The sequence below is a fragment of the Cavia porcellus genome, unplaced genomic scaffold, assembly GCF_034190915.1.
Source record: "Cavia porcellus strain 051 isolate PalLab524CR breed Dunkin Hartley unplaced genomic scaffold, mCavPor4.1 scaffold_13, whole genome shotgun sequence".
NCBI classification, from domain to species: domain Eukaryota; kingdom Metazoa; phylum Chordata; class Mammalia; order Rodentia; family Caviidae; genus Cavia; species Cavia porcellus.
This window is the reverse complement of record NW_026947496.1, coordinates 43,222,468-43,248,419: the sequence shown is the minus strand read 5'-3', so window position 1 is coordinate 43,248,419 and position 25,952 is coordinate 43,222,468. Positions and strand designations below refer to the sequence as shown.

Here is a 25,952-nt window from a genome sequence, read left to right as displayed (position 1 = left end):
TCCACTCCCCCAGGGTCTCGTTTACCTGATCTCAAAGACATTAGAGTTTCTGTAATGACTTATATAACTGTGTGCTGATAGAAAGTTAATGAAGTATAGAACGTAGTATTATTCAAAAATTTATCACTGAAACCCCTCCTAATACTAGAAGAACTATCCTTATTTGGAAAAATAGCTCCCTAAATGTTGGGGTAGAAGTTGAGACCTCAAGAACATAGTGCCTTCTAGTGTCATGATTCTGACAAGATAATTGGGGTTGTTGATCACAGAGGTGGAGGCTAAGACTGAGCCAAAGATTCAAACAGAGAAAAGGAAAAATAAACCACAGATATCAAAGCTAATATACTAGGATAAAGTTGTCCATCCTGGAACCACTAACCAAATATGGCCCACCACATGTTTTTTCAAGTAAAGTTGGATTGGGATATAACCACAATAATTTGTTTACATATCAACTATGTGTGATTTCACAATACAAGGCCAAAGCTGAATAGAATAATAGAAAAAAATTGCTGATTCTCTAGGTAGGAAAATGGCCGGTGAACAAAGCCCTCTCTATCAAAAGAACTTTCTAGAGAAAAAAGGTTTTCTTTATCACAGAAACATCATAGCAATTTTAATTCATTGGGAAAAGCTGGTTGGCTCTCAGGACTTTTCTTGTAAGAACTTCATATGACATGTTTGGATATTAGTTGAATTCTCATCTAGGATAAAGCAACACCACAGACATGTCCTCAGAAATATGAGCACATACAGCTGAGAGGGCTCTGCTCACTGCCTACTATGCACCAAAATCTCTGATAACAATGGTTTGGGCTGTGAAATGATTAGGATACTGAATCCAAAAAGCACAATTCCTGAAGGATGTGGAAGGAACTCAGCAAAACAATGGTTGGCACACAAAGTATATGAGAATTAGCAAGGTATATTTTTATTATTCAGTTCATGTTCACTTTATATGGTTAAGGAAACTAAGAAGCAGAGACATGAAGCACTTCCTATGCAAACTGGAAGCAACTAATGAGATGCATAATCTATTTCTTAGAGATATAATGCTTCTTTAGATGAGCCTTAAGCTAACTTTAAGTTAACTTAGGCTGGGTATAACAAAAAATAAAGGAAATTTCTTATTTTCTTCTGTTGGCAGAAGAAAGCAAGTAGATTATTAGAAAAAAAATTCTTCAGCCCTGAAGAGAATATTAAAGCATTTGGAATAGCAAAATGAAAACAAAAGTGTTCACAGCCTGGCCTCACGTTTCTAAAGTTCTATCTCCTAAACTCACCTCATGCCCCACTATTGACAATCAAGAGAGCTGAAGACCAGGTACACCATAAAAACGACACAGGTACTGCTGAAATGCAGCCCTGATGAAGCACTGCAAGAACAGTACATTCATTATCTTAAAGAGTTTTAGAAGCAGATCTCAAATAAATACTTTGTTTTGAGACTCACCAGTATAAGACTGTCAGTGAAGGGTTAATCACCTGAAAAGGGTGAGCTGATTTTTACAGAATGCCTAGGTTATTCCATAGAGGGAAAATGTATTCACTGTTGAGGTAAAGATTAACGCCAAGGTGAAGGACTGGGCTGCAGGTGGATGTGTTTGGGCATTTGGCTTGGAAACAAGTGTGCACAACCTTCTTCATGGTCACCAACAACCTGGCTTTAAATAATAAAATGGTTGGATGAAATGCTGTCACTCACAAAGGAGACACAGCCTGTGAAATCAGCTCCTGTCAGTACTATTTGCCAGAGTTTGAAGCATGTCTGCAGAGAGTACCCAGAAGAGGTTCTTCTTATTCCCCAGAGGGCAACAAATGTGAGTAATCTGTGCAATAAACATGCATCAGAAAAGAGCTCCATATTTTACTAAAAGTAAAAGGGCAGTCTGTAAGTTGATTGCAGAGTGATCATTTAATTTACTCTGAGTTATGTTCTACTAATAATATATTCTAATTCTGAAAAGATGCTGTTCTTAGCAGAGGGAAATCATGCCATGCTGGCAGTGTTTTCATGGCATGAAGCCTCTTTCCCTTGGGCAGAATGGACTATCTCTCCTTTCCCTCCAGCCATAGTAGTCACCCAAGGCCACTGCTATGGGTGCTACCCTTGGGATCTGTATGGCAGTACCAATAGCTTCTGGTACTTGGGGGAAGGAAACAAAGAATACCTGAGCTAGGTATTGGGGAACAGAAGGACCCAAGACAAATGAAAGGGGAAGACATTCTTAAATAGTGACAGTGATGAGGAATTAAAAAACACAATATTTCACATTCATTGAACATTTATCGCATGCTATTCACTGTGTTTAATGTCTTTTGTAACTTTAATGTCTTTTCTAACTTTAATTCTTAACACATTTCAATAAAATAGAGTCTGATATTTCTAGCTTACTGAACAGGAGGTTGAGACTCAGAGGTTAAATGAGTTGCCCAAGTCGGGCAATGAGTTAAATTAAAGGCCTCAAACCTGGGGAATATGACTGTAGCCCTCATATGCTTACTACACCAAAGAAGACGGAGAACTCATCTAATAAGAATCTGATAAAACGTGCCTTAGTAAATCCCTCTGGATTGACTGTTGCACTCTTGTCTCTGCATTTCTATCGACCATTATGTGGTTTTTACTTATCTCTGTGGCTTGGAATGAGAAAGAACAGGTAGTATTGGGTGATGTGGGCAGAGAATATTCCTAATGGCAAATTGATCCATATCTCCATGGCCTTTGCTTCTGTTTTTATCATCTCCTCGGCCTTAGTGACAATTACATTAGAACACAGCTGAGCTCATATACAAATTTCAGCAGCCCATATCAGAAATCTACTCCATATCAGTTCTACAATCCTCAACCAGAACGAAATTTCAGCATCTTCAGCCTTTCACCTTGCACCATTACACGGAGCTATATTAACAAGTCATGGTAAAACTCCTATTGCATTATCAGAATCACTTTAAAGATGAGGTATGCACCTAAATGATCAAAATAATATTGGTTTTCAATATAATCAGTTAGTAACCAGATACCTTAATCAACCCATGCCATAGTCTGCTAATTTGGTTAGTCAGTGCATAATTTATTCACAGAAGTGACCTAAATGAATGCCTTATCATTCTTTCAGAACAGAAACCTAACCATGGTGTATTACCTGTGTGAATTGTAGAAAACCCTGAGGATATAGTCTGGAATCCTGTAGATCTAGAAATTTGTGAATAACATACTATACTTGGATATTTTCCTGGAATTTGATAAATTAAGACAATCATCTTAGGCTCTGAGATTTTTTTTTTCAAGGAATTCTGCACTGCTGCAAATTCATGGACAGTCATCTCCCTCCAGGGAAAGAGAGGACAAGGAACAGATTCACAGGGACACAAAGAGGCAGATGGCAAGAGAAAAGGTTCTGTTGCTGACCCTTTTGTTGTTAATAGCAAAATAAGATGTCACATGGACGTGGTAACTGCTTTATCAGCAGCATCATTGCCAGGTCTAAGTGGGTGGGAATATTTCTTCAGATAGATAGATGAAAGACAGAAAATAAGATAAATGAATCAACTATGAAACTCGAGTCTTCACACTGTCCTGTTGTGACTTATTTTTCCCCTTAAAGTCTTCCCTGATTTATTCTCAGTTTAACTAGACAGCAACTCACTAAAATATAGGGAAGGTGATAGTTCTCCCTAATCCCATGGATAAACTATTGCTAGAAGAGACAATTTAAAGTCCCCTCAAAACATATGGCCTTTAATCCATTTGCTCTATTATCATTAGCCTGTCTTCTATGTCCCACCAGGAAAGCAATTCTAACTATGGAAAGAGGGCGCTACTACCCACAAAAAGCAACTAGTATCTACTATCTTTGTACAGCTGGTAGCTGCTATTATGTATTAATGCATTTAATGCTCATAGGAACCTTCTACAGGGTACTTCAGTGGATACCATTATTAGCGTCTTTTACACTGGGAGAAATATTGTGCATCACAGAAGCAATAATGCCTTTTTTTGTACACCAAAAACATCATGGTTTGATGCGTCAGCTAGGAATGTAGCAAAGTTCCAAAACTTCAAATCTAGAAGGAAAACTTGAACTATAAGATTTTGCCCTTAATGAAACAGCTGCAGGGCTGAAGTGAAGTCTCCTTACTTGATCATTTAAGACTCAGGCTGGATACCTTGAGCTTCCTTTTCTTCACTGCACCCTGCCCTTCTATCCTCAGCTCCAGTGCTCCATTCTGACTTCTTTTCTACTCCTTACTAAAGAAATACAAACATCAACAGGCACACACATCATCACCCTAAGCCCCAAAGGGACAGAACAGATTCAAGTGTATGGGTCTCTTTGAGCTGGCATGAGTTTCTTCCTTCTTTTCAGTTCATTTCTTTGAAGTCTGGTCATCACATCTATTTCATGTGATTATATTTTTTTCTTAAAATACCAAGCTGTCTGTTAAAGAAAGTCAAACCTAGTACAGTGCAGGGAAGTATGGCTGCAGCACATCAAGTTTTACCTGCCACCAGTGACCTGAGAGGAGAAAGATTCTGCTTTCACTTATAAAGAGAGTATCATTTGGGGATTTGTTCCAACTTGAACCAAATCAAAAGGTAATGTAGACCTTTTATGCACCTTGAACTACTTTCATTAAGGTGGTATACTTATACCTGCATCTGGTTGTGAGGCATGTTCACTGCTTTATTGAATTACATTATATTGCAGATTTGCACCTGAAGAATCCCACCTTCTCCAGTTTGGGAATTGCCCAAGAGTTCTTATGTGGTCCAAAGAAAAAGATTGTTTTCAAATCACACCATCCCTTGCATTCATGTTCAAATGAATTTATATTAGTAATCAGTAGAGAGTAAGATAAGACTGATCCTGGGTAGTAAATCTGGGCAACCTGAGAGTGTTTCATATGCGGTTAACAGCATGTAAATTTCCTCAATATGATTAAAAGCTGCATGCATGTGAGACCTATCAGCCACTGACAAAGCTTTCATAAGTGAAAGAAGGAAAAGAGATTATAAATAAATCAATCTTTTAGAATTCTCCCTATAGAATTCTGTCTTTTTGCTATAGATTTTTCTTCTTTCTGTTTTTTTTTTCTTCTAGTGCTTGATATTTAATGGTTTTAAGGGATCTTTGAGTATTGAATTGAGACAGAGTAATTCTTCATCTGGCTAGCTCTGATAGAAGGCTGTACTACATTTTCTATTTAGTGTACTTCATTGACACCTTATTAAAATGTGCTTTCTTCTGTATATTAATTTTGGAGTCCTCGAATCCTGAAAAATCAATCCTTAATCACCTGTAGAAATAGAATGTTAAGCTATTGAGTTTTTTTTTTTCTTTCAACATCACTGAGCACATATCAAGCATTCCAATGCTCATGAGGGTTTTGGTTTTCGTTTTTTACAGCATTCCTTAAATCCTGGCACCCAGATAGGTCATAGGGTTTTGTGAACTATTTGGAGTGTCCCTCCAATTTCAAAATGTAGGTCTCTAGCATTTAATAAGCCATTGCTGAAAGGTTGTTGTAACAGAATTAGAAATTTGTCAAAGGAATCAAAGCTACCAGATCTCCTAATAAAACTGTATAATACTCCATTTCTATCCAGTGCTCTGGAGAATCCAAAACTCTTTTTAAGATGTGTTCTCATTTGAGCTTTACTACCTGCCCCAAGCCAATTAATGTTCTCCGCTAGATAAGAATCCATGTGATGGAAAACAGCAGAGAGCATGTGGCATGATGGGAGAGGAACTGAATAGGACCCCACTCTAAAGCCAACAGACCTTCCTGAGTCTTTGGAGGTCTCAGAGCACTTCTGCTTCTATATTTTAATTGAAACTTCTACATAGCCTCTTAAAAGTGAATTTTTTTCACTTCCTGCCAGAATATAAACTTCATAGGAGTAGAACCATGAATATTTGGTCTGTTTATCTCTATATTCTAAATGTTTACAATATTATTTGGCAGTTTGTGGGTGCCTCATTCTTACCTAATTTCTTAAAACATCAAACCTTGCATGGACTGTCAAAATTCAGGATCCCTGTGTCTAAAGAACCAAATATTTTGTTTTTATGTAAACTTCTCCCATCACAGGAAAGAAAACAGAAGAGAGGGAAAGCAACTCCTCTATGGAGCCCTTGCCATATGCCAGCCATTCTACTAGACCCTTTCTTTGTGCATGTTTGTGCACGCATGTGTGTGACTGATCCTTCCCAAACATTAGAAAGGGAAGAGTGCACTCTCTGTTTGGAAATCAACAAATCATGTCTCAAAGACATTAGTTTATCTATAGTTGCTGGGCCAAAAATGGCCACACATGTACTTGTGTGTCTGAATAAGTGTCTTTCCTCTCTGCCAGGGTGACTTCCTCTTAGTTTGCTGACAGAGAGCATAAACTCTCCAGGAAAGGGTCATAATATAAAAAAGACATCTTCTAACTCTAAGACCCCCAAAATTCTAATGAGTACAGAGAATCCACATAGTGTGTGTGTGTGTGTGTGTGTGTGTGTGTGTTGTCTGTGTGTGTTTTTATGTCTGTGTGTTGAACACAAATCATTTGCAATGACCTATATCCCAGTCTTTTTTAATTTTTCATTTTTAGACAGGATCTCACTAAGTCACTGTGTTGCTCAGTGTGGTCTTGAACTCACAATCTTCTTGCTACATTATTTTAGAGTACTGGGATTACAGGTGTGTACCATCACACCTGACTGAAAGGATTCACATGTTTAATTCAGTTCACTAACAGATTTTGATATGGAGAATTCGTTGAGGGCAAGTCTCCATGTTCCTAGACTCATTGTCACAAACTCCTGCAATACCTTAACTTCGGGCTCCAAACAGTCCTTGATGTGGCCCTTCTCTGTCCTCTATCCAGATTCATTTCCTGTCCCCTGAAAAGAGCTTCAAGTCAAGAACCACCCCCCCCCCAGGTTTGCAAGTAAATTATGCTCATAAAACGTACTTCTATTCCTGAAAACTACCTTGCAAATTATGGGTAACTCATGAATGTGCCTTCAAATGTTAAAGGTTTATATTCGCCTAGAAAATCTGTAAACTGTCCGTAACCCTTTTTTAAAAATTTTCCTTCCTTAAATTTAATTAAAGCTCCCTTTATATCATCCCAGATAAATGACTAACTATTATGCTTTCTGCAACATAAACTGCAAAATGATTATTACTTGAGCTACATTCTGTGTGAATTACTTAAAATCAGATACTTTGGGAATAACTATTTCACCAGTGAAAGAACCAGTGTGCTTGGAGTTAGTAAGACTCTTCCAATGAACTGTTCTCCAGCAAGAATGCTGGAGTGCCTAATGTCTTCCACTTGAAAAACTAATTGGAGGTATTTATTTTAGGAATCTGAACACATTGTGCATGATGTCATATTATTCAGTGGTCCTCTGCAAGATGTTCATGACAGAAGACCAAAAAAAGTAAGCTTTTATAAAGCTATTAAACAATAGCCTATTAGTTGTCTTATCTCTAGAGGAGTTTTGCCCAATGTCTGATTACTAATAAATCTGTGCTTACTATTCTTCTATGTTCTCCCACGTCAGAAGATAGATAATAAAAGAATAATGGAATACTGTCTTGCCAAACAAGATATTCCATCTGCTTTTATTTGCTACTTTTTTCCCAACCCATTGCCCACTTTCCCCAAATGTTTCCTCTAATGAAATAATTTCCTTTAGCACAGACCTATGATTTTAATCAGCCCATCTGTGTGGCTCTGTCTGGGGGAAGAGATTGAGGGATTAATGCTTGTTCAGTTCACATTTTGAAGAGAAGAGCATTTGCAAATACAGTTACTTTCTGAAACTCAGAGTTAGTAATTGTGAGGACTGTCACATTACTCGTCAAATTTTCTTTTGATCAGTAGGAGTTGTACTAAATATTAGGCAAGAAATTATGTACCATCTGTGCAAAAGAGGTAATACTTACCCCTACCATCTGGATTAGAGGCTACTTGGATCTCTATTCAATAGTGACTGGCCCCCCAGCTGCAGAAAGACAGAAGCCAAAACCATGAGGCACCTTTCCTCATTAGAGTGACAAGACTCTAGTGACTAGTTAAATCAGATCCAATGGGTAGAGATTGTCACTAGATACTGTAAAACATTTTGTAGCAATTAAAGCAACAGCCCATAAAAATGAGATTTGAACAAGCATAAGCATAGAACTTGTTAATAGTTTCAGAAGATCTTATGGATCGGAAAATAAAGTAATGAGAATGGGATAGATGGAATAAGAGAATGAATGGACTAACATCTTTATAGCAATTATAGCATATGCCTTAGAAATACAAAATATGAGAGTTGCAGAAAATATAGCTGCAAATAAAGTCAATTGCATATATGAAATCTTATAGCCAAGATTTCAAAGAGATGGTTCCCATTCTCCCCATAACTCTCATTCCCCATACAATTGAAAGATATGTGAAGTGCACAAAGTGTACATTTTTATGACTCATTAGATAAAATGTGATGTCACAGGGTGACAGTTGCCAGGGGAGCTCTAATTTGGAATTTCCAATGTCATACACATTAAGATTCTCAACTATGGTACAGTATTAAAACTCTTCTCACTGAATTTCTTCAATAAAAAAAACACAGCTGTGAGCCTGCATTTAAATACACACTAATCATGCTTTATTCCTATGAGTAATCACTTCCAGTTTCAGCCTGACATTTGTTACTTTGGTTCTAAATGGAAGACTTTAGCATTAACGAAGTCACCTTTCCTCATTAAAAAAAAAAAAAAAAAAAAAAAAAAAAAAAAACCAAATTCATGGGTAAGTTTGAGCAAACTAAACTAGGACTAAAGATAGTGCTAGTTCAAAAGCATATGTCTGTATTAGGAAGTTGTAATTTGAACCTGATATTCTTCTGTATGTGTTCAAATGTGACCTGAAAGGCTTGGAACAAACCAGAAACTGTATTTCAAAGCTGTCTCTGGAAGTCATGACAGTTCACTTTAAAAAATTCTAGAAGCTTTGCAAAAGCAGAGAAAAGAACATGCACCTCAATACCAGCCATTCTGTTGAGAAACTACCTCAACTTGGCAATAAAATTATTGAAGGTGCTTTTTATTTAATGAACAGTCAGGGAAGCTGCAAATTTCTAGAATATGAATGAGTGGATATTTTAGTGAATCACCCACCATCCGTTTTCTTTCCTGGTAAAGCATTTTCACTTGATTTTCAGTCCTACTTCTAAATCTTAACATGGTAATTTTTCCAAGCATAGGTGCAAGTTGCTTCATCAAACAAAAATGACATTCTACAAGATATAAGATAAGAAAGCAGGAAAAATATTAAGAAAAAATACCAGATTATGAACAAACCTCTAGTGCACTCAAAATAGGAGGGATGGGTTAGAAACTTGATTTCTGTTTTAACAGCTTAGCACTTTTCAGAGTCTCAGTCTCTCCAAACATAACAGGATAACAATAATCTGTACTTTATTATTTAGTGTTGTCCCGAGAAACAAATGAGATGAGTGTGAAACTTTTAACACAATGCCCACCACACAGCAGAGCTCCCTGTTCACTGTTTTTTAAAAGAAAAACAGAAACTAGAAATAATACAGAATTTCAAAAAATAACTAACAATTCAACACTGGTTAATGTATTACATAAGGTTATCTTACAAACTCTAAGCATAAAAAATGAATAGACAATCAAATGATGACAGCAAAAGCCATTCTTTTTGATGAACATTCTTTTTGATAACAGAGAATTAGTAATATGATTATCTGTCTTGCACATTTAAACATACATACATGCATATGTATGTATATAACTACAAGTTGTGTTTTCCTTTTGAGCAGTTTCGTTCCCTTTTATTATTACAATATTTATTGTACACTTTAGACCTTATTACTCTTTCAGTTTATTGTTATTATTATTATTATTTCTATTACAGTGTAGAAATGCCATATTTACAAATGTGAGTCTGATTTATTTCACTTATTAGTATAGTCTCAAGTTACCTCCATTTACCTATAAAACCCTTAAGATTATCCTTTTTATAGCTGAGTAGTAATCCATTGTACAAAATACCACATCTTTTTATCCATTCTACAGTTGATGGACATTATGGTTGTTTCACAAATAGGATGTATTACAACTTGTGCTGCTATAATCATGGGTGCACATATATCACTGTGGCATGACATTTTCAAGTTTTCTAAGAAAATATCCAGGAAAGGAATAGCTAGATTGAATGTGATGTCTAATCCTAGTTTTTTGAGGAATCTCCATACCGATGTCCACCATGGCTGCACCAGTCTGCACTCCCATCAACAGTACAAATGTATTCTTTTTTGCCTATAGCCTCATCAACATTTGTTGTCAGTTGATTTCTTGATGCAGACATTCTTTCCAGAGTGAGATGGAATCCCAGTGTTGTTTTAATTTACATTTCTTGAATGACCAGTGATGGTGATGGTGAACTTTTCATCATATATTTATTTGCCATTTGTGTATTTTCATCTGAGAAGTGCATATTCATTTCAGATTCCCATTTTGGATTGGGTCTTTGAATTTGGGGGCTTGATGTTTTTCAGTTCTTTATATGTTCTGGAAATAAGTCCTTTGTATGAGAGACTGATGGCTAAAATTCTTTCCCATTCTGGGAGTTTTCTTTTCACTTTGTTGGTGATTTTAATAAGATGAGAACCCAATTGTTGATTCTTTTAAGTACTTCCTGTGTGATTTGGGGTTTGTTCATGAACCCTTTGCCTAACCATATGTCTTTAAGATTTCTCCCTACTTTGTATTCCAGTAGAGTCTAGTGTTTCTATTTTAATATTTGGATCTTTGATCCATTATGGTGTTAGTTTAGTGCATGGTGATAGACATTGGTCTAGTTTCAGTCTTCGCCATGTGGAAAGCAATTTTTTCAAGCACCATTTATGAAAGAGGCTGTCCTTCCAGTGAGCATGTTTAGCCCCTTTGTCAAATATAAGGTGAGTGTCTTTGTAGTTGCGTTTTCATCTTCATGGTATTTTGATTGGGATTGCATTAAATCTGTGTAACAATTTTGAGAGTATGGCCATTTTCACAATGTTGGTTCTTCCTAAACAAGAGCAAGAAATATCCTTCCATTTTCTAATATCCTTTTGAATTTCCTTTTTTAGAAGAGTATAATTTTCAGCATATAAGTCTTTTACATTCTTTGTTAGGTTGATTCCTAAGTATCTCATTTTTAGATGCTAGTGTGAAAGGCATTATTTCCATAATTTCTCTCTCAGTGAGTTTGTTGTTTGTGTACAGGAACATTATTGATTTTTGAATGTTGGGTTTTTATCCAGCTACACTGCTGGATTTGTTTAGTAACTCTAGTAGTCTTTTGATGGAGTTTTTAGGGCCTTCTATATAGATTATCATGCCATCTGCAAACAGTGATAATTTAACTTCCTTATTTCTTTTTCTCTCTCTCTCTTGTCTGATTGCTCTGGCTAGTATTTCCAGAACTATATTGAATAGAAATGGTCATAGTGGACATCCTTGTTTTGTTCCTGATTTTAGAGTGAAAGCTTTCAGTTTTTGTCCTTTCAATATAAAGTTGACTGTTGGTTTGTCATAGATGGCCTTCATCAGATTGAAGTAGATACCATTTATTCCGAGTTTCTGTAGGACTTTTATCATGAACAAGTGTTGGACTTTATCAAAAGCTTTTCTATGTCTATCGAGATGAACTTTTTGTTTGTTTGCTTTTGGCTCTGTTGATGTGGTGTATTACATTTATTGATTTGTGTATGTTAAACCATCCCTGCATTCCTGGAATAAATCCCACTTGGTCATGATGTATAATCTTCTTGATGATTTGCTGCATTCTAAGTGCCAGTATTTTGTTGAGAGTCTTTGCATCAATGTTCATTAGTGATATTGGCCTATAGTTCTCCTTTTTTGGTTGAATCTTTTGCTGATTTTTGTTATCAGAATAGTACTTGTCTCCAGGAATGAGTTAGGGAGGATTGCTTGCCTTTCAACTTCATTGAAGTGTTTGAAGAGTATTGGCATTAAATCTTCTCTAAATTTCTTTAGAATTCAGCTGTGAATCCATCAAGACCTGGGCTTTACTTTGTTGATAAGTTTTGAATCAGGTTTTCAATCTCAGCAGCTGATATTAGGTTATTCAAAAGTGTTATATCTTCTGAGTCAAAATTCATACATTTCTAGAAATCTGCCCATTTCTCTGTTTTCCACCCTATGTGAGTAAAAACTTTCAAAGTAGCTATTCATGATCTTCTGAATTTCCATGAAACCTGTAGTAATTTCTTTCTTTTCAGTCCTTATTGCATGAATTTGAGTTTTTTCTTTCTTTTTCTTGATAAGGTTGGCTAGCAGTTTATCAATTTTGTTTATTCTCTCAAAAAAAAACAGCTCTTTGATTCATTAATTCTTTGTATTGTTTTCTTAGTCTCATCTGCATTAATTTAACTCTGATCTTTATAATTTACTCTCTTCTATAAGCTTTGGGTTGTATTTGCCCTTCTTTTTCTAGAAGCTTGAGGCATAGCATTAGAATGTTTATTTGTGCTTGTTCTGTTTTCTTGATGTGACATTTTATTGTTATACATTTCCATCTTAGCCTAACCAAATCAGGTGAAAGTGACCTGATCATGTGATCAGGCTGTTCAAGAGGTTGTTATGTAATTTCCTTGTATTTATGCAGGTTTTGCAATTTCTTTTGCTATTAATTTCCAATTTCAGTGCACTATGGTCAGATAATATGCATAGGATAATTTCTATCCCTTTACATTTACTTAAGAATGTTCTACGGACTGGGCTGGAGATTTAGTTCAGTGATATAAGCACCTGCCTGGCAAGTGCAAGGTCATGAGCTTGATCTTCAGTACCAAAAAAAAAATGTTCTATGGACTAATATATGTTCTATTTTAGAGAATGTCCCATGTGTAGCTGTAAAGAATGTATATTGTGATGTGGTTGGATGGAATGCTCTGCAAATGTCTACTAAGTCCAGTTGTTCGCAGGTTTGATTTAGTTCTGTTACTTCTTTGCTGACTTTTTATCTAGTTGATCTATCTCTTTGTGATAATGAGGTATAAACACACCCTATTACAATTGTGTTGTTGCTTATTTGGTTTTTCATGTCTATTAGTATTTTGCTTATATAGTTGGGTGCTCCTGTATTTGGTGCATATATGTTTATGAGTATTAGCTCTTCCTCTTGAATTAATCACTTGACAAATGTGTAGTGAACTTCTTTATCTCTTTGGATAATTTTTGGTTTGGAGTTCATATTATCTGAAAACAGAATAGCTATCCCTGCTTTTTTCTGGGTTCCCATTGCATAGAATATTGTTTTCCATCCTTTGACTTTTACTTTATGAGTTCCTTTTGAGTTGGATATGTTTCTTGTATGCAACATATTGTTGGATCCTGTTTCTTGATCCATTTTGTCAACCTATTTCTTTTAATTGGTGAATTGAAGCTATTTAGTTTGATGGCTATAACTGATATTGAGTGGCTCAACTTTGTCATGTTGTTTTCCTGCTGTTGGTTTCCTCCTTTCCCCCCTTGATTAATTGCTTGCCTTGTCTGGTAGTTTCTTTCTGTTGTTGTTCTTGGCATTGTAGTCATTTTTATCTCTTTCTAGTATGTCTTTTAGTACTCTTCCTAGGTTTGGTTTGGTGGACATGAAGTTCTTCAATTGTTCTTTGTCATGAATGTATCTTATTTATCCATTAAATTTCAAGGAAAGTATTGCAAGTTACATCAATCTTTCAAAGTTGTTTTCTTTCAAGGCTTGAAATATTTCACCAAACTCATCTTAACTTGAGGGTTTGTGCTGAAAAGTCTGCTGTGACTCTAATTGGCTTTCTTTGGTATGCAAATTGTGTCTTTTCTCTAACAGCTTTTAGCATTCTGTTTTTATCCTGGATTTCTGGGGTCTTAATTGTTATATGTCTGGGTGTAATTTGTTTTGGTTATGACTATTGGGCATTCTATATGCCTCCCTTATCTGTATATCAGATTCTTTTCCCATGTTTGGGAAATTTTATGCTATTACTTCTGTTAATAGTTTTTCTATGTCATTTGCACTGACCTCTGCATTGATGCCTCTTAATTTTATATTGCTTTTCTTTGCATCTGCAGCTGTTAAATTGTCATTTCATGCTTCCTCGCAATTTTTAGAAGTTCTTTCCTTTCATAATTGCTAGCTGTGATCTTGTCTTCAAGGTCTGAAATTCTAACCACAGCTTCATTCAAATGATTTTGATAGCTTCATTCAAATGATTTTGATAGCTTTCAATAGAACTTTTTATTTCTTGGATATCTCTTTGAATTTGTTTCATGCATTCTACTAGTTTTCTATATTGTTCATTCAAGGTTTCCATCATTTTCCCATGCTCATTTTTTTTTAATTTATGTCTTCTCTGGCTATGCTGAGCAACTCCATTATTAAGGTTGCTATTCTTTCTTTACATGCGAGATTATTTCTAATCTGATTTCCTATATGCTGAGCAACTCCATTATTAAAGTTGCTATTCTTTCTTTACATGAGAGATTATTTCTAATCTGATTTCCTCTATAGCCTCGTGGATTTGTTTCTTTATTTCACTCACTGTCTTTTCAGAAATTCCAAGTGTATGACTTTTAATGTTCTCTATTTCAATGTCTGCTGTACTTGTTCCTGATGGACTAGATGTTTGAGATTGCATTTTGCTTTTTTGTTTTGTCATTTTCATCTTTTGAGCTAATATTTGGGCTTTCACTCTCACTAGTCTCAACTATCAGTAGTGTGTATCTTGGGGTCCTACTGTGTGGTTGATGTCTGTCCAATTGCTCGGTACCACAATGAAGGGGAGAGCCAGTCACTTGAATTCCTCCTGCAGGACCTGTTGGGTGAGTCTTATATTCTTTCTAGGCTGACTAGCTTAGGAGTATTGATGTACATCAGCCCTTAGTTCCTGTTGTTACTACAGCTTCAGGATGTTCCAGGTCACCAGATCTACCTGGCTATAGTGGTCACCTCAGCTGGAACCCTACTGTGTCACTGGGTGTCTCATAAGCACTTTGATTTCTTCTGGGTTTGAGGAGGCCTTATCAGCACTCTCTTCAACCCACTTGGTGTTCTCTGTATTTAGGAAGGACTTACACTCTTACCAGGCTCACCAAGGTCCTACAACTGGGGGGGTGGGGGGGGAGTGAGTGCTTTTCTACTTCTCCTGTTTACCCTTTGAGGTCCTCTATTTGAGGGAGAAACTCACCACACTGTCACAAGCCCACTGAGGTCCTCTTTGTAAATGAGGGGTTGCTGAGTTTCCCATCAGCCCAACAAGTTTCTGCAGATCATAGAAGTGGTTGCTGATTGTCAGTGGGCTGTTGTTGTCTTTTGGGAGGGGAGGGTGACCTATAATCCATGGTTACCCCAGGTCAGGAGGGCAAAGAGAAGGGACAGCCAACAATCTGTGGCTATCCTAGGTCCAAGGGGATGAGAAGCAGGGGCAGCCAATGATCCATAGCCATACCAGGTCCATGGGGTGAGGAACAGGGGCAGCCAATGATTCACGGCTGGCCTAGGTCTGGGGAGTGTTCATTGTCTTTGCTCCTACAAACCAACCCATCTTTCATCTCAGCTTTCTACTTCCTTATTTTCAAATTCCAGGCTGCTGTAGACTATAATTCATAACAAAACAAACAAACAAACAAAAATTTGGAGAAGCTGTTGGTCCTAAATTCATTTCAAGACATTGATTTGATCCAAAACTTCCACACATTGGAGTAAAGGAGATGACATAGTCTTTCTTTCGAAAGATAATGATAGGAATGGGGGAAGAGCAACAAGGGATGGAATGAGTTTTATAAGCATTAGGACTCCTGAATCATCCCATGATTTCCTTAATGTTCACAACTAACTGTTTCTAGAAGCTTTGTCATTGTATAATAGACAAGCACAATTCCATTTCTAATTTTCCCCTGAAAAACAAATAGTATACACTTCTACTGTGTGACAGTGTGGAAATGTTGACTACTGTACAGAAGAAGGGTTCTGAACTTTGGCAATTAGATTGTTGTGAACAATGAAGCCTCAAGCACCATTTTTCTTTTGTAAGTTTGTTAAAATTGTTAGCAGTTAGTGAGTCTGTGCTTGCGATAAAATATCTAAGCATTCTTTCTGTATGTTTGTGTTGACTAGCCTTTCTTTTAGAAATTACTTAAATTATTTTGATAGATGATAAAAACATAATGTGACATTCACAATCCAGAAATGTAAGTATTCTTTGGATCTCTGAACCTAATATTTTAATTCCTATCCCCAGTGGCAATCATTATTATCAAGAGGCTATGAGATTTTCCCAAAACAATAACTATACAGGCACACACACACACACACACACACTTCCAAATGCATACACCAACATTGGTTTAAAATAAACATTATCCTGTGCCTTAACTTTGCTTTCTGCATTTACCCATATACTTTATAGCTCATCCTATATTGTAAATATATGTAGCTGCCTCCTTCCATAGCTGCCTGCATAGTTTTCATTGTATAGAAGTGTTATGTTTTCTATACAGTTCTGTCTCTATAGGCATTTACATTAGTTTCAGTACTGTCATTATTATTCTCATTATTATTATTCATTAGTATGGGAATTTGGTTTGGCACTGTTTGTAGACCTAATTCACTTCACACCTGTGCATGCATATCTATAAAACAAATGTTTAGAAACTGAATAAGTTTCAGATCTTGAGTATTGGTCTGGTAGAAGTGGTGGAACTCTGCCTAGCCTAGGTTTCACCATAGGATGCCTGATTCTAGGTCTCAAATTGAAAGCCTGAATTTAATTTCCTCACCCCAACACTCCAGCAGAAGAAAATTGTGCACATGGTACCTCACTTGACTTCCGTAGCTCTTGTGAAAGTAGTTGATAGATAAATAGCTGTCCAAACTGGTGTGTCTGTGAGGAGATAGTCACTGGGGGAAATTACTCAACCACCATTTCACTCTGCCTCAAAGAATATGGGGATTTTTATGTTAAAAAGTTGACAGACATTGCAAATGGCTCCCACAGAGGTTTAGTAGCTGCACTATGAGAAAGCAGGAAAACTCTTATTTCCTTTTATTATTATCAATACTGCTTCTATACTCTAGTTTTGACCTTTGCTAATTTATAAAAATAATATTTCAGCATAGTGTTTGCTTGCATTACTCTTGCTTGTTATCTTTTTGTGCTTCTATTCCCTTACATGTGAACTATCATTACTCATGTTTCTATTGGATTATTGGTGTTTATGTTGCTTTATAAATCTTTTTTATATTAAGAATAATGACTGTCACATGAGTTCCAAATATTTTTGAGTTTGTCTTGTACCTTTTAATTTTGACATTTTTGTTACCAAAATGCTTTTATTTTCATATTACTAAAATTTTTAATTTTTATCATTTATATTTTCTGGGCCGTGTGGAACATTAGAAAGGCATTTCTACTCTGTGACTATTGGTTTTATAATTACTTTAATTATTTCAATCTTTAACCTTCAAAATTTGATCCTTTGGCCATTTATATTAGCATATGTTATATAAATTTTATGAACTGAAGTAGCTATGTAATACTTCAGGGAACTTAGTGATTTCTTCGTTAATGAATATTATTTCTTTTCACAGCAATTTTGTTAAATATTTGTGTTTGTATTTATTTCTAATTCTCCACTCAGCCCCAATTGTCTGTCTGATTATTCAACTACCAGAATTGCAAATTTTTAATCATTGTAGTTTTATATATTTTAGTATATGGTAAAGTTATTCCTTTTCCCAGTGTTCTGCTTTCCTATAATTTTGCTTGAAATTCTTACTTTTCATTTTACTACATGTGCTTGAGAATAAGTTTCTCTTGATATTATAATTCGATCATATGAAATGTATAAATTAACATAAAATTTTAAATATAGTGTTATATCTTCCTACCCAAGAACATGGTAGACTTTTATATCTTCCAAGTTTTATTTTAGTTCTTCTGTAACACTTTAAATTATTCCTTACTTTTATTGTACAACTATCACTCATGTTATTCCTAGGTATCATCTCAATTTGGGGGTAGAACATAAGCAGCCTGTGTTTATACTTACTATCAATATGAAGGCTATCAAATATTAATTTTTTGCCAGCTATCTTACTGAATTATACTGTTTATAGTGGTTTTCAGCTAACTTGTTTTATCAAGTAAGTGAATAACATTGCTGATGCAAAGTCGAAAACATGAGACTTTTACATACTTATTGTCTCAAATGCAAGACCTTTCTGGCATGCTCATGTTAGCATGTGTTTCCATGGAGTCTCTACAGCAGAAGAGTCAGACAAAAAGTGACAAACAGGAAACTAGAACCCAGAAGTGGCATGCATCACTTCTGCTTACATGTCATTGTGCAAAGCAGCTGACAGAGGCTCCCTCAAATTCAAGGAGCAAGGACAGTAGTCTTATAACATCCCTGGAAGTAGAGGCTCCTCCACTATGCAATGTGTCTTCTCCTTTAGTGCCCTGGGCTCAGTCAGCAAATCATTTTTCTAGTTGCTTCCTAAAGAATTAGCTCTTTAATGTATTCATTATCCCACAAATTGAATAAAAGAAATTTACATGTGAATATTCAAGAAAATAATTTCAAATCTCACTAAAAGCAATCTTACTGAAGTTCATCTCTCAAACATATCCAAGCATGATTCTAAAGGTTGAGAACAGGATGTGTCTGCACACAGCAGTCCTTGATACAGACAGCTTCTTCTAAGGAAAGTGACAGCCCAGAAAACCTTGCCAAGGAGTGAAACTAGAAGCCTCCCTCTCACTAGGAGAACAGCAAGTCCCAGCACAGAAATGTTAGATTTCTGTTTGACAATCCAAATTTGAATTCACTATTTGTGTTCTAGTTAGGAAAATACAGTTAGAATCTAGGCATGATGCCACATGCCTATAATCCTATAATTTCTGGGAGGCTGAGGCAGGAAGATCATAATTGGAACCCACTCTGGACAACTTAATGACTTAGCAAGACCATGTATAAAAAAGAGAGAGAAAAAGGAAAGGAAAGGAGAAAAAAGAGAAAAAAAAGAAGCACAGTCACAATTGGAAACTCACTTCTATCATTATACCATTTGCTTGTAAGTTAAATAAATTAATGTATTTGGGCTTTAAAATCTTAGCATAATTTATGACATTATTTTTTAATTGAGAAGAAACAACCTGAACTCCAAACAATGTCATAAATGACTTTAGACCACAAGCTATTTGACTGCTTAGGGAGTCACACAGAATACTTGTTTCTTGGGCAACTGAAAAGGGAAACTCTCACTTACAAAGCCACATGCAGACCCAGCAATGAGCCAGTGACAAGAAGCAGAGTCAGTGGGCAGCTGCAGCACGCACTTCAGCGGTGAGGCCAGCATGTGTGTAGCACAGAGAGCCACGCTCAGCTAAGGTTAATAATGACGGAGAGGCTTCCAGCCCCTGGCATGAGCCTTGTACGCAGGAAGAGCAGCAGCCACACCACCTGGCTCCTCACTTCCATTTACCGAGGCCCCCCTAAGAGAAGCCGGGAACTGAGGCTTCCATCCTTCCAGGGTGACTAAGGGGCCTCTGTCTGACCAATGAAGCAAAGCAACTTCTTCCAGCCCAGTATCTTTGTAATAAATGATACTTCTAACTTTGCTGCCAAATTAAACACCCTGGTCTAAAAAGAATTGTTTGTGAATATGGTTAGGAGGTTCTACAAAGCCCCCTTCCCTTGACCCCAGAGATTAAGGACAGGGCTTTCTCAGTGAACAACATCCCCAAACCATTTTCTTCTTTTTTCCTTTGAAACTTGGTCTCATTAAGTCACCAAGTTCTTCTGGCTGGGCAGTTCTGCAAATCTTTCTACAGGTGACCTAGTCAGCTTCTCTTCTCTGCATCTAAGTAAAGGACTTTTTTTAGCAGTGTCAGAAACAGGGTCCATAAATATTTATGTGAAGCTAATTGGATGTTATTAAAGAAATCAGGGGCTTGGGATTTAGCTCAGCGGCATATGTGCCTGCCTTGCAAGCAGGCAGTCGTGAGTTCGATCCCTGGTACCAATAAAAACGAAAAAGACAAAAAAAAAAAAAAAAAAGAAAGAAAGAAAGAAAGAAAAGAAAAGAAAAGAAATCAGCCTAAGAACCCAATATTCTCAAGTGCATATTCTTCCCAGGAACAACTGCAGAAACAAAGTAAGACCCTGGAAGAATCTGAGTAAGTCTAGTACTTGGATGTGTCTGAATAGATCTAAGTCCTGCAGAGACCTCAGAAAAGATGCAAGCAGACCTGGTGTGCCAAGGACAATGCATCCCTGCATAGAAAGGCAGACTGCTATGTGAGAGCTACTCTGGGCATTAGATGCAGGTACTGTGCAACTCAGTGGATCTATGTACAAAAACACAAAAGGTAGCTGTTCAGTTTTTGTTGAATGCTGCCAAGCAAAACCAATCAAGACACTTTAAAAGACTGTAGAAGTTAAACTATTACAGAAAGATCACGAGTTCTAGTCCCACCTGGGCAACTCAGTGAACAACAAATAAAAACAAATAAAAGGGGCTGCAGATGTAGCTCAGTGGGATGTGTGGGTTCTGTATTCAATACCCAGTACTGTTAGAAAGGAGTCAAGGAGTATTGTAGATGTACCTCAGTGGTACAGCACCCCTGTGTTTGATCCCCAGTACTAAAAGGGGGAAGAAAGAGGAGGAGGTGCAGGGAGAAGAGGACAAGAAACAAAAGGCAGAGGAAAGGACAAGAAGAAAAGTGGAAGGAGGAAGTAATAGGAGAAGGCCCCTGCCCCGGCCCTAAGCCTCAAAAAAAGAGAAGAGATGGGAACAGGACCAGAGATAGCATGAACATGAGTCACTGGGTTTCAGTGGTGACCTCAGCTGTTTTGGGATGAACAGGTAATCTGGGGTGCCTTAGGCAGAGACTCCCACCACCTTCTTAGTGTTGTCTTCTTGCCCTTCTCCCTGGCTCTTCTCTCAGCCAGGTTCAACTTTAAGGTCTTATTTAGGGTCTTCTTCGCACAAGACAGTGTGATTCTTGAGTATATCTTTAGGGTGTCAAGAGTGAAGTCGCAGTGTCTGGGGACCCAAAAATGTTCCTTGTCTTCCCACCATTAGGCTCAGATGTCATGAGGACTATACAAGTATCAACATGTCAAAGGTGCCACTTCTCCACAATGGCAGATCTGGCCTCTTGATTATGTTCTGAGGATCTTCAGTTGGTCCAAAATATTGAAAATCTATAATCCCAGAACTCTAGGAAGCTAAGGCAAGAGAATCACAAGTTCCTACTCAACTTGGGCACTGTCTCAAAATAAAGGGCCAGGGATGTACATCAGTGGAAAGACCTTGGACTCCATTCCCAACATAAAAAATGAATAAATAAATATAAGGTTAGGTCTAATAGTATTAGTCCTACTGGAAGGAACAGCTGCTTGCAGACTTCCAAAAAAGTTGACTTGATTCTCCTGGCATGGCCTTCATGGTTCTGGAGCCGGCCTGGCCAGCCTTGTCACCCACAGAAGTGTATTTCTACAGCTGTCACTATCCCTTCAATTTTACATTAACTTTACACCTGTGGTGTGGATAGACTTTCTTTAAACACAATATATTATCTTTCTGTTCAAAAGGTATGTGTAGAAGGGAAGAGATATGTATTAGTAGAATAAATGTAAGTACACAAAAATATTTATCTTTACAGTCTGAATCTTCTATCCTCAAAAACCTTAAAATCAAAAATACATATATACAAATTATTTCTAAATAAATGACAAGTTATTTATCTTGTTTGTATATGGGTGGTGTGATACTATATCTACGAAAAGATTTTGGGCATTTTTCAAATTATGTCCAGACACAAGGTAATGGCTTAATTATTAAACAGTTACTGTCAGTGTGACCCCCAAAGTGTATCCTTAGTACTTGGCATAATGACTATGATAATATAATTTCTGACAACTCACATTTTCTTAGTAATACCTCTTATCTATTTGGGCAAATCTTTCTTTTTTCTCCAGACTCATTTTGGGTCTATTTAATCAGAAATGTGTGTGACAAATATCCTGAAAATATGTTTATTGAGCAGAAACCTTTTACATAAGAAATATAGCAAAGAACCTCAAGGAATGAATTTTTAACACTTCCAAAATACAATTTAATGGCCAATTAGTCAGAGTTTTTATTTAAATTATTTCCTTCTAATCAATAATACATACACTAGGAAATACCTGTTTTAAAGAGTTTCCTAGCTGATCAAAACAATCCATAATTGCTGTTTCACTGTCTTACTTTGTAGTAGAGCTAATAGTTGGCTTTTCAACCTGCAATAAATACCTTTCGTTCCGTTCTCTCTTGATTTTGCCATAATTAACACCAGAGAAGCATAAGTTTAACTCCATATGACAGATATTTATTTAAAATACCTTCTGCTGAATATATTAACATTTTTCTTTCTACTTGTAAAAGTAGCCTTGAGTTCAGCAATAAAGTCAGATTCATAATTCTGTTATGTTAATAACACCATGCTAGAGCAGAATATATCATTTCAGAGGAAGTTAGTGAGCTACATCACAATAATTATATGTTTACTGAATCAAGCAGTTTAAGTGAGAAGAATATATAGAAATATGTAGCATCTTCAATCTCTCTGACTGCATCCAAGTACAAACACAGAAGTCATATCCAAGCCAACTAGCAGCAATGCATTCCATGCGTGTTCAATAATCAGTTTTCCTCAAATTTCTGAAAAAATAAAAATCCCTGCTCCTCAAGAGTCTTTACCATTGCATCATGGACACTGTAATTATAATTTAAATATTCCTACTGCCACAAGGCTTTTCAGATGAAGATACTCTAAGAAATACTAGGAAAGGAAGTGGGTCACTGAATTCTGGAAACTGAGAGGTGATGTCTTCGAGAGTGGCAATCCATTTAGGATATATAGAAGTAAGTATTAGTTTCCTATCAGGAAAGAAGGATATAGGTGGGACATGAATAAAGTCAGCTGGCCAAGAGATTTTCAAGGTGGGAAATATTTTACAGATCATAAGAGTTATGCCAGTGAGAGACATGGGCTCACACAGCTCACAGGTATTTGGCCTGCATTAGAACTCACCTCCTCCCACTTTTCAATCATACTACATGAGAGATCCACCCTGAAAAATGATTAAGAGGAATCTCTGGGTTTTAAATCCCAAAGTAACATTTAGTCTGCTTTTTGTATAGATTTGTTACTGCCCCAAACAACATACTTTAGTGTGTCAAATTCCCAAGCATAAGGAAAATTTATAAATTATATATGTATATAAAATCAGATGATATCATATAATATAGTATATATTATTAACTTTTACCTTGTAGTAAATGTAGGACTAGAAACTCCTGTCTCCCACATTCTAGATCCTGGGCCAGGGCAATGTTTTCCCCACTATCCTCACTCCCTTATTACCACAAAAGAACGTGCTCTGTAGTCCTGGCGCTGGAGCTGGTGCTCTACTCCTAGGAAAAGGAAACTTCATGTCAGCGCTGGCTCTTGAGGCTACCAAAAAATAAGAGCAAACCAAGCTTTCAGAACTCTGAAATAGTGTTCGTTGACTAGTTTAAAGCGGGGAAAGTTCAGTAAATACAATTACATTAAAACTCTTTCCGGATGATTCCAATGTCATCTGAAGAATTGTGAACTCACCTTTAAATAAGTCTCAAACTATTTGAGTTGTTGCAAATCTTCAAATTATTCAAAATAGTGCATTCTTGTCCCTTTTTGGTCCTCTGCATCAGAGGCTTCCTTTTTGTAACTACATTCAATTGTGTATCTGAATAGAGGTTAAGTAGAATTTCTGAGGTCCTCAAAAATAAGCGTCATATTTTCAAAGTTGAATGATAGTTTTAAAATTGTATTTCTTTACAAATAAAGAAAAGAAAAATCATCAGATTATTTTGTGTGACTTCCCCTATAGTTCAGCCGAAAAAAAAAAAAAAAAAAAAAAAAAAAAACATCTTCAGCACTGATATGGACAGAATGAAACAACTTTAAACAGTAAGCAATGCTGGCAGTGTCTGGTTTGACACAAAGAATAAAATAGCACCTACTTCGCTTTCTTTGTCCACAGAAATTAATGCCATCAGACAGGCATTGTTGACACTCTTACTTATGTAAACCTCGGTTTAGATACTTGCATGGGCATTTCAGTTTTTGCTCTCAGAATTCTTCTGAAGCATCTGCTATTGTCAGCCCATAGTTAACCTTACCATCAAAAATTTCATGTGTTAATGAATTTCTGCATGAACTCATTGATTCACTCGTCCAACCATCAACTCACTTAAGAATGATCATAGCATGGTGTCACAGGAACCGATCAGTGGAATATCTACTGGTGGGTCAGGACTGTTATGGGTAAGATCAGTTCTGAATTCTCTGAGACACTGACAGTAAAGAAACATTTGAAAGGAACACTTATCTGTGGCTAACCATCCAAATCGTTTTGGAGGGCATCCTTTGTTAGCCTGAGCTAGAAGTGGGTGCCTGCTAAAGGAGCTGCCATTAGAAGTGTATGAGGGAGGCAGGTGTCTAAATAATGGCATCTATCTCAGAGTTAAGTCAGAGACTACTAGCAAAGGAACATAATCTCTTCTTTTTCTAGACCAAATGTTTTCTCTAAATGCAGATTTCTCTTCAAAACCATGAAAAGTTGTTTCTACGTGGATTAAAACTAATGTGACTTTAATCTCAAACTTTTCACTCTTACCCTGACTGGTAAGGAAAATATCCCATGATGAAAGTCAGCAAAACAGGGCCTCAGCAGCCTCACAACACTCAGACTCTGTGTTGTGCAAATTTCTTATTTAATCACCACCAGACTTTGGACTACACATTCATTTAATTAACATTTCCTCTTCTAAGACTTGATTTTGTTCTGTTTTGCTCTTAGAAAACTAAAGAACTAATAATACTCTGACTACCACTCTGTGACCTTAGGAAAACAAACCAAAATGTACAATTGTTGAGTCCTATGTGATTGGCTTGGATGTGGTGAAATCCTTTCTAAGTAACTAAACACCCTAAGTGTGTTGAGTGTTTTAATAGCTAATATTATTGTCAGCTTGTGGCTTATGATGCCATTAATTATGACTAAAGAAATTATTTTCCAATCTGGATTATACCACAATTTGCACTTGAGATTTCACTGTGAATAATGAAATAGTGGTTGTTCAATAAATGTCTGACTTTAACTAGTTTTGCATCTGTCTGCCTTTATCCACACTGTTGTTTCCCCTGCCTGGGAGGTCTCCTTTCAAGTACTACTCCCTCTCTACACAAATCTTTTACTTATGTGCTAAGATGTCTCCAATTGTTAAATCCCACATCTTCTCTCATTATCCATTTCCTCTCCACCCAGCATGGGTAAGATTTCTGTGTCTCTTTTGCATTGTCATAGACACTGCTGTGTTTTTGAATCAGGGCATGACTGTGCTGAGTTACCCAGAGTTCTTACCTCATAATCTTTTCAGCTTTTTGAGGACAAGCGTCATTTCTTGCATGTTTGAATTTCTAAAACCAGCATAGTAAACACCCAAGACATATATTCTGAATGGATGGACGGGTGTTAAAATGAAATTTGACATGTAAATCAGTCCACCTTGCTATCAGTCTTGTGTTATTTCCAAAGGGGAAGGAGGACAGAGAGAAACAGAGACACGGAGACAGGGACACAGAGACAGACAGAGAGACAAAGATGCAAGGAAAGAAAATTTAAGCAACTTAGCGTAATACAGAATCCTGTGCTTCCTTCTGCTTTCCCAAGGACAGGTGCAGTGACCCGGTTCTGGCAGTGTGTGGAGCACCGTCAGCCATGTTTGTTTTCCTCCCCATTGCCCGCCAGCCAGTCCCATTTGCTTTGCTCTAAGCAACAAAGATATTTTGACT

The 25,952-nt window shown here is 36.7% G+C and overlaps 1 protein-coding gene across 2 annotated transcripts in view; it reads left to right on the top strand.

Moving 5' to 3' along the window:
* Positions 1-25,952, top strand: part of Celf2 (CUGBP Elav-like family member 2) — a 799,248-nt gene that overhangs the window by 134,535 nt on the left and 638,761 nt on the right. The window lies entirely within an intron of this gene.